This window comes from Rhinoraja longicauda, chromosome 1 (assembly GCF_053455715.1).
Source record: "Rhinoraja longicauda isolate Sanriku21f chromosome 1, sRhiLon1.1, whole genome shotgun sequence".
Lineage (NCBI taxonomy): Eukaryota > Metazoa > Chordata > Chondrichthyes > Rajiformes > Arhynchobatidae > Rhinoraja > Rhinoraja longicauda.
This window is the reverse complement of record NC_135953.1, coordinates 1,652,162-1,662,250: the sequence shown is the minus strand read 5'-3', so window position 1 is coordinate 1,662,250 and position 10,089 is coordinate 1,652,162. Positions and strand designations below refer to the sequence as shown.

At 44.8% G+C, this 10,089-nt stretch overlaps 1 protein-coding gene across 1 annotated transcript in view; it reads right to left on the bottom strand.

The window, feature by feature from the left end:
- Positions 1-9,751, bottom strand: part of LOC144594671 (interferon-induced very large GTPase 1-like) — a 127,447-nt gene extending 117,696 nt beyond the window's left edge. The window contains exon 1 of the mRNA XM_078401772.1: positions 9,740-9,751. The gene's annotated coding sequence lies outside the window, so the exon portion shown is untranslated. The remainder of the gene's footprint in view (positions 1-9,739) is intronic.
- Between the last annotated feature and the right edge of the window lie 338 nt (positions 9,752-10,089).

Sequence of the window (10,089 nt, the reverse complement as noted above, 5' to 3'; positions counted from 1 at the left end):
CACGCCAAGGGTCCAGGTCGAGCGAAGGTGGGAGACTGTTTCAGGGGGGAGCGAACGTGGACTACAGGAGACCCCGGTCGGTGGCTGACAAGGGAAGTCAAGGACAGCATAAAAATAAAAGAGAAGAAGTACAACAAAGCAAAGAAGAGTGGGAAGCCAGAGGATTGGGACTCTTTTAAAGAGCAACAGCAGATGACTAAGAAGGCAATACGAGGAGAAAAGATGAGGTACGAGGGTAAACTAGCCAATGATATAAAGGAGGATAGTAAAAGCTTTTTTAGGTATGTAAAGAGAAAAAAAATAGTCAAGGCAAATGTGGGTCCCTTGAAGACAGAAGCGGGGGAATTTATTATGGGGAACAAGGAAATGGCAGACGAGTTGAACCGGTACTTTGGATCTGTCTTCACTAAGGAAGATACAAGCAATCTCCCAGATGTTCTAGTGGCCAGAGATCCTAGGGTGATGGAGGAACTGAAGGAAATCCACATTAGGCAGGAAATGATGTTGGGTAGACTCATGGGACTGAAGGCTGATAAATCCCCAGGGCCTGATGGTCTGCATCCCAGAGTACTTAAGGAGGTGGCTCTAGAAATTGTGGATCATTTTCCAATGTTCTATAGATTCAGGATCATTTCCTGTGGATTGGAGGGTAGCTAATGTTGTCCCACTTTTTAAGAAAGGAGAGAGAAAGAAAACGAGAAACTATAGACCAGTTAGTCTGACATCAGTGGTGGGGAAGATGCTGGAGTCAATCATAAAAGACGAAATTGCGGAGCATTTGGATAGTAGTAACAGGATCGTTCCAAGTCAGCATGGATTTACGAAGGGGAAATCATGCTTGACTAATCTTCTGGAATTCTTTGAGGATGTAACTAGGAAAATTGACCGGGGAGAGCCGGTGGATGTGGTGTACCTTGACTTTCAGAAAGCCTTTGACAAGGTTCCACATAGGAGATTAGTGGGCAAATTTAGAGCACATGGTATTGGAGGTAGGGTACTGACATGGATAGAAAATTGGTTGACAGACAGAAAGCAAAGAGTGGGGATAAATGGGTCCCTTTCAGAATGGCAGGCAGTAACTAGTGGGGTACCGCAAGGCTCGGTGCTGGGACCGCAGCAATTTACAATATACATTAATGACTTGTTAATGAAGTTTTATCCTACAAATTGAGAGGGAGAAGGGAAAATCGGAAGTGTCAGTATTACAGTATAGCAAAGGGGATTACAGAGGCATAAGGCAGGAGCTGGCCAAAATTGACTGGAAGGAGGCCCTAGCAGGGAAGACGGTGGAACAGCAATGGCAGGTATTCCTGGGAATAATGCAGAAGTTGCAGGATCAATTTATCCCAAAGAGGAGGAAAGATTCTAAGGGGAGTAAGAGGCTCCCGTGGCTGACAAGGGATGTCAAGGACAGCATAAAAATAAAAGAGAAGAAGTACAACAAAGCAAAGAAGAGTGGGAAGCCAGAGGATTGGGACTCTTTTAAAGAGCAACAGAAGATGACTAAAAAGGCCATACGGGGAGAAAAGTTGAGGTACGAGGGTAAACTAGCCAATAATATAAAGGCGGATAGTAAAAGCTTTTTTAGGTATGTGAAGAGGAAAAAAATAATCAAGGCATCCCTTGAAGACAGAAGCAGAGGAATTTATTATGTGGAACAAGGAAATGGCAGACGAGTTGAACCGGTACTTTGGATCTGTCTTCACTAAGGAGGATACATGCAATCTCCCAGATGTTCTAGTGGCCAGAGATCCTAGGGTGACGGAGGAACTGGAGGAAATCCACATTAGGCAGGAACAAGTTTTGGGTAGACTGATGGTACCGAATAGACAATAGGTGCAGGAGTAGGCCATTCGGCCCTTCGAGCCAGCACCGCCATTCAATGTGATCATGGCTGATCATTCTCAATCAGTACCCCGTTCCTGCTTTCTCCCCATACCCCCTGACTCCGCTATCCTTAAGAGCTCTATCTAGCTCTCTCTTGAATGTATTCAGAGAATTGGCCTCCACTGCCCTCTGAGGCAGAGAATTCCACAGATTCACAACTCTCTGATTGAAAAATTTTGGTTGATAAAAGATAAAAAGAAGGCTGATAAATCCCCAGGGCCTTAGGGTCTGCATACCAGGGTACTGAAGGTGGTGGCTCTAGAAATTGTGGTGATCATTTTCCAATGTTCTATAGATTCAGGGTCAGTTCCTGTGGATTGGAGGGTAGCTAATGTTATCCCACTTTTTAAGAAAGGAGGGAGAGAGAAAACGGGAAATTATAGATCAGTTAGTCTGGTGGGGAAATAGACAATAGACAATAGGTGCAGGAGTAGGCCATTCAGCCCTTCGAGCCAGCACCGCCATTCAATGCGATCATGGCTGATCATTCTCAATCAGTACCCCGTTCCTGCCTTCTCCCCATACCCCCTCACTCCGCTATCCTTAAGAGCTCTATCCAGCTCTCTCTTGAAAGCATCCAACGAACTGGCCTCCACTGCCTTTTGAGGCAGAGAATTCCACACCTTCACCACTCTCTGACTGAAAAAGTTCTTCCTCATCTCTGTTCTAAATGGCCTACCCCTTATTCTTAAATTGTGGCCCCTTGTTCTGGACTCCACCAACATTGGGAACATGTTTCCTGCCTCTACTGTGTCCAATCCCCTAATTATCTTATATGTTTCAATAAGATCCCCCCTCATCCTTCTAAATTCCAGTGTATACAAGCCTAATTGCTCCAGCCTTTCAACATACGACAGTCCTGCCATTCCGGGAATTAACCTAGTGAACCTACGCTGCACGCCCTCAATAGCAAGAATATCCTTCCTCAAATCTGGAGACCAAAACCGCACACAGTACTCCAGGTGAGGTCTCACACCTGGATACTGATTGAGAGTGATCAGCCATGATCGCATTGAATGGCGGTGCTGGCTCGAAGGGCTGAATGGCCTACTCCTGCACCTATTGTCTATTGTCTATTGTCACCAGGGCCCGGTACAACTGTAGAAGGACCTCTTTGCTCCTATACTCAACTCCTCTTGTTATGAAGGCCAACATTCCATTGGCTTTCTTCACTGCCTGCTGTACCTGCATGCTTCCTTTCATTGACTGATGCACTAGGACACCCAGATCTCGTTGAACATCCCCTCTTCCTAACTTGACACCATTCAGATAATAATCTGCCTTTCTATTCTTACTTCCAAAGTGAATAACCTCACACTTATCTACATTAAACTGCATCTGCCATGTATCCGCCCAATCACACAACCTGTCCAAGTCACCCTGCAACCTTATTGCATCTTCCTCACAATTCACACTACCCCCCAGCTTAGTATCATCTGCAAATTTGCTAATGGTACTTTTAATCCCTTCATCTAAGTCATTAATGTATATCGTAAATAGCTGGGGTCCCAGCACCGAACCTTGCGGTACCCCACTGGTCACTGCCTGCCATTCCGAAAGGGGCCCATTTATCCCCACTCTTTGCTTTCTGTCTGTCAACCAATTTTCTATCCATGTCAGTACCCTACCCCCAATACCATGTGCTCTAATTTTGCCCACTAATCTCCTATGTGGGACCTTGTCAAAGGCTTACTGAAAGTCGAGGTACACCACATCCACTGACTCTCCCCTGTCAATTTTCCTAGTTACATCCTCAAAAAATTCCAGTAGATTTGTCAAGCATGATTTCCCCTTCGTAAATCCATGCTGACTCGGAATGATCCTGTTACTGCTATCCAAATGCTCAGCAATTTTGTCTTTTATAATTGACTCCAGCATCTTCCCCACCACTGATGTCAGACTAACTGGTCTATAATTACCCGTTTTCTCTCTCCCTCCTTTCTTAAAAAGTGGGATAACATTTGCTATCCTCCAATCCACAGGAACTGATCCTGAATCTATAGAACATTGAAATGCTGGAGTCAATTATAAAAGACGAAATTGCAGAGCATTTGGATAGCAGTAACAGGATCGTTCCGAGTCAGCATGGATTTACGAAGGGAAAATCATGCTTGACTAATCTACTGGAACTTTTTGAGGATGTAACTAGGAAAATTGACAGGGGAGAGCCAGTGGATGTGCTGTATCTCAACTTTCAGAAAGCCTTCGACAAGGTCCCACATAGGAGAATGGTGGGCAAATTTAGAGCACATGGTTTTGGAGGTAGGGTACTGACATGGATAGAAAATTGGTTGATAGACAGAAAGCAAAGTGTGGTGATAAAAGGGTCCCTTTCAGAAAGGCAGGCATTGACCAGTGGGGTACCGCAAGGCTCGGTGCTGGGACCGTAGCTATTTACAATATACATCAATTACTTGGATGAAGGGATTAAAAGTACCATTAGCAAATTTGCAGATGATACAAAGCTGGGTGGCAGTGTGAACTGTGAGGAAGATGCTATGAGGTTGCAGGGTGACTTGGACAGGTTGTGTGAGTGGGCGGATGCATGGCAGATGCAGTTTAATGTGGATACGTGTGAGGTTATCCACTTTGGTGGTAAGAATAGGAAGGCAGAGTATTATCTGAATGGTGTCAAGTTAGGAAAAGGGGATGTACAACGAGATCTGGGTGTCCTAGTGCATCAGTCACTGAAAGGAAGCATGCAGGTACAGCAGGCAGTGAAGAAAGCCAATGGAATGTTGGCCTTCATAACAAGAGGAGTTGAGTATAAGAGCAAAGAGGTCCATCTGCAGTTGTACAGGGCCCTAATGAGACCTCACCTGGAGTACCGTGTGCAGTTTTGGACTCCAAATTTGAGGAAGGATATTCTTGCTATTGAGGGCTTGCAGCGTAGGTTTACTAGGTTAATTCCCAGAATGGCTGGACTGTCATATGTTGAAAGACTGGAACGACTAGGCTTGTATACACTGGAATTTAGAAGGATGAGAGGAGATCTTATCGAAATGTATAAGATTATTATGGGGTTGGACATGTTAGAGGCAGGAAACATGTTCCCAATGTTGGCGGAGTCCAGAACAAGGGGCCACAGTTTAAGAATAAGGGGTAGGCCATTTAGAACTGAGATGAGGAAAAACTTTTTCAGTCAGACAGTTGTGAATCTGTGGAATTCTCTACCTCAGAAGGCAGTGGAGGCCAATTCTCTGAATGCATTCAAGAGAGAGCTAGATAGAGCTGTTAAGGATAGCAGAGTCAGGGGGTATGGGGAGAAGGCAGGAATGGGGTACTGATTGAGAATGATCAGCCATGATCACATTGAATGGTGTTGCTGGCTCGAAGGGCCGAATGGCCTCCTCCTGCACCTATTGTCTATTGTCTCGACACGAAATGTCACCCATTCCTTCTCTCCAGAGAAGCTGCCTGTCCTGCTGAGTTACTTTAGCATTTAGTGTCTATCTTCATTCAAAACAGTGATTTACAACAGCAGTACGGATTACATGCTAATAATTATTTTAGATATTTACAACTTAGAGATTATGTAAAACTACACATGCAAGAATATAAATCTAAAGGTCCAGAAACTCTTGATGTATGCCTGAATCGACATTATAATTCAAATAAATTAATATCCTTTATTTATAATACTCTCCTAGATACTGACATTCCGTCATCAGAATCATATAGACGAGCATGGGAGGACGAATTGAACCAACTCATAATGCAAGATATATGGGATGAAAGTTTACAACACATGTTCATTAAATACTAGACATTCCTTAATACAATTTAAAATAATACATAGACTACATTATTCGAAGACTAAATTAAATAGGATTTTTCCTAGTATCTCTCCAATTTGTGATAAATGTCAATTTCAAGAAGCTAATTTAACTCATATTTTTGTAACTTGCATAAAAATGCAAAATTTCTGGTTGGATATTTTTTAAATCGTTTCTAAAGTTATCGATAAGCAATTGGATATGGATCCAAAATTAATAATATTAGGATTATCAGAACATATTACAAACTTTACAACAAGTTAGGTACATTTTCTTGATTACAGTTTAATAACTGCGAAAAAATTAATACTTAAATTTTGGGGGAAAACAATAACCCCCACATTTAAAATGTGGATTACGGAAATGACAGAGACCTTGCATTTGGAAAAAATAAGATTTGCCTTAATTGACAAACCTGATTTATTTTTTAAAATATGGTCTCCATTTATTGAATTTTTAGAAAAGTAAATGGGTTTGACACAGGACTAAAATAAAAAATTTAAATTAAAAGTTGAAACTTGAGTTTAGGGTTGGATGTACAACTGTGGTTATTGTCTCCCGGATCTACTCCCTTTAATTTCTATAGTTATAACTTTTTTTTTAATTCTCTTCCCAATAGTTTATAGTTTTTTTTCTTTCTTCTTTATTTTTATTTTCTCTCTTTAAAAATTTTAAAATTGAAGCTATGTAAGAACTTTGTAACAAATTTGTCTTTTATTTCTATCTGTACATATGCTTTTGAAACAGGCCACGGGAACTAAGTGTGCAGCAGTGGTGAGTGAGGTGAACCTGGAAGAGAGGATCTGGAGAGACGGTTGAATAAATATATCTGACCCAGCTCCCGGAGACCAGCAGCAGAGCTGGAGGGGATGTCACGGATCAGACAGTGATGCCTGGCAGTGGTGGCAGCTACATGGTGAGTAGCAAATGCGGATAGTTCTATCTCTGCTTCCTACCATCATTCACTGATGTGAGAGTAAAGGTTGGGGTGATACATTGTAACAGGTAGAATTGAGAGGAAGAAGGTGGTTAGTGTAACCAGCACTCTAAATGAAAGTGAGTGACAAAGGGCTTAGTCCAAGATGTCCAATGGTCAATATGTGGGGAATCATAAATTCCCAGTTCCCTGTTGGCCATGTGTGCAGGAGGGATGACCCACTTCAGCTCCTGACTGGATGCATTGGCCATTTGAAGTCATAGATTCATCGAGCTGTATGACACGGAACAGGCCATTTGGATGAATTCCACCATGTTGCCCAACCAAGCTCGTCCCTCTTGCCTGCTCCTCACTGATATCCCTCCAAATCTTTCCTATCCATGTACCTGTCCCAGTATCTTTGAAATGTTGTAATTGTACCTGCCTGCAGTTTACCCCCGAACAGCTCGACCCATAAACCACCATCCTGTGTGTAAATAATGCCCCACAAATCCCTTTTCAAATCTTTCCCCTCTCACCTTTGACCTGTGCCCTCTAGTTTTAGAGTCCCCTATCCTGGTAAAAAAGACTGGATGTTTACCTTATCTGTGCCACCCCTCAGCCTCATGCACTCCAGGGTAAACAGGCCCAGCCTATCCAGCCTCTATCTAGCACAGTATTTGCGGATATCACAAATCTCCTGAGGTGCTGCCTGACCAGCTGAGTTACTCCAGCATTTTGTGATACCTTCGTTCACCAACCGCCACAACAGATCCATGGCTGATGCCATCTGCCTGGCCCAACACTAACCCATGCTGACCAAGAATAGAACTATGGCCACTGGTCCCAAAGTGCTTCCCTGAGACATCTCCATCACTTGCCCTGCCCTATTTCACAAGAGTAGATCAAGCTTGGCTCTCTCCATAGCAGGTCATCTATGCAGTACATGAATACAGTTCCTGAACACTCTTCATTTCCACCCATCGATGACCTTAACACTTTGGTAGTCCTAGTCTGTATTAAGAAAGTTAAAATTTCCTATTATGACCAGTCTGCTGTTTATACAACTCTCCACAATCTCCTGCCATATTTTTGTTCCTCTAATTCCTGTTGCTTATTTGGAGGCCTATAGAACGGCTTCAACGAGATGATCATCTCCTCCTGATTTCTCAGCTTCCCCCATAAACCGGGTTGTACAGGAGTCCCTCATGGCCATCCTTGTCTCAAACAGATGCACCATGCTGCTTATTGCATGGATTTGGTCTCTCAAAGGGGAAAACACACATGTGGCACATCTGTAGTGTCTCTCCAAACCTTCCTATCAATGTACCTGTCTAAATATCTTCAAATATCGTTATCCTCGAGAGGGAAGGTGAGCAGCCGGAAGTAGTTGTGCATGTAAGCACAAATGAGGTGGGTAAGAAGAGGTAGGAGGTTCTGCAACGTGAGTACAGAGAACCAGGCAGGAGGCTGAACAGCTGGACTTCTAGGGTGGTTATTTCCGGGTTGCTTCCAGTACCTCGTGCTAGTGAGGGTAGGAACAGGGAGATAGGGGATGTGAATGTGTGGCTGAGGAGTTGGTGCTGGGGCCTGGGTTTAGATTCCTAGATCAGTGGAATCTCTTCTGGGACAGGGGTGACCTGTACAAAGGGGATGGGTTGCACCTCAATTGGAAGGGGACTGACATTCTGGCAGGCAGGTTTGCTACTGCTACACGGGTGTGTTTAAACTAAACTGGGGGGATGGAGTCAACAACGTGGAAGCATATGTGTGCAGCTAACGGGAAAGAGAGTGTTGGAAAAGTCACATTTAAACTCTCAGGGCAGGGGAATGATTCTAAGTCATGTGGTTTCTGTGAAAAGCAAAGGGGGTGGTTGGGGTCGGGTGAAACTGAAAGCACTGAAGCTCTCAGTAAAACAAGGCACATTCTGGGCAGAGGTCACACTGAGTACTTTCAAGATTGTAATCTCTGCATTGCTTCTGGTCTCACATGCTCCTGAATATAGGAATATAGAGTTGTAAATCTGTGGAATTCTCTGCCGAGTTGTAAATCTATGGAATTCTCTGCCTGGGAAGGCAATGGAGGCCAGTTCTCTGAATGCATTCAAGAGAGAGCTAGATAGAGCTCTTAAGGATAGCAGAGTCAGGGGGTATGGGGAGAAGGCAGGAACAGGGTAATGATTGAGAATGATCAGCCATGATCACATTGAATGGTGGTGCTGGCTCGAAGGGCCGAATGGCTTCCTCCTGCACCTGTTGTCTTTAGGCCAGATGAATGTGTGGCCAAAGGGGTGGTGGAGGAGGGAGGGCTTTGGATGCTGGGACATGGACATTTGTGGAGTGGGTGCAGCCTCTACTAGCAGGTCAGTTTGCACCTGAATGGGGCAAGGTCCAATATCCTCGCTGGCAGTTTTACTCCTGTTGTTGGGAAGGTTTTAAACTAATTTGGTCGGGGGAAATGGGACTTAGACTAGATGTGCGATTGGGGGTAAGTTTCAGTCAAATGTAGAAACATCCCCCACTCCATCCCCCCCTTAACACTCCCCAAAACCTCTCCTTCATTGGTCTAACACCCTCCCCCCCCCCCCCCCACTCACTCTCCCTTCCTCTGCACCCCTCGCCCCTCCCCCCACTCCTCCAACCCCCACCCCCTCTCCCCACTGATCCACACCATCCCATTCGTACCCGTTATGTTCTGTGTAAGTACAGGGGCTCCTCAGCTTCCAATGGGGTTCCGTTCCGAGGAACCCATCGGACACCGAATGTATTGTAAGTGGAGATACATTGAAAACGCACGATCGCATCTCCTGAAGCGAGCGGCGGCGGCTGCGGGTCCCTGCCGTCTGCACCATCGCAAAGGTGAACTATCCCACGTCAAACCATCGTAACCCACCACCCATCACACGATCTCACCGCTCCCACTCTACCTGTCCATCCTTCTATACCTCCGTCGTGCCAATCCCACAGCTACTGCCGGTCTCCGGCCCCTCTCTTGGCCTTACCTCTCACCAGAGTAGTGTCTGTGGCTCCGATCACACGATCTCACCGCCCACACTCTGCCAGAAATAACATTGGAAGGTGAGTGAACTGAACACCAGAGACAGCACTGAATAAGTGTAACGCAGACCAATAGACAGCAAAACGCACAGTGACTGATTACCAGCTCCTTCCATCAGTGTCCCGGACAGTGAGTGGCTGCTTCAGGTTGTCAGTGTGACCAGTGCCCAGGTTGTGCCTTGGTTTTATTGAGCTTCAGTGTTTTCAGTTTCACCCCAACCACACCTTTGGCTTTTCACAGAAACCATGTGACTCTGTGGGTTTCAGATTTCCGTAACAAGGAGAGGCTGGGGATTTATTCATGGATCATTGGAGGCTAAAGGGTGACTTTACAGAAGTTAATAAAACCATGAGTGGCAAAGATAAGGTGGATGTTCACAGTCTTTGGATGGATGCACCCATTCCAAAGTCTCCATATCTTTCCTGTAATGGGACGATCAGAACTGCTCGGAT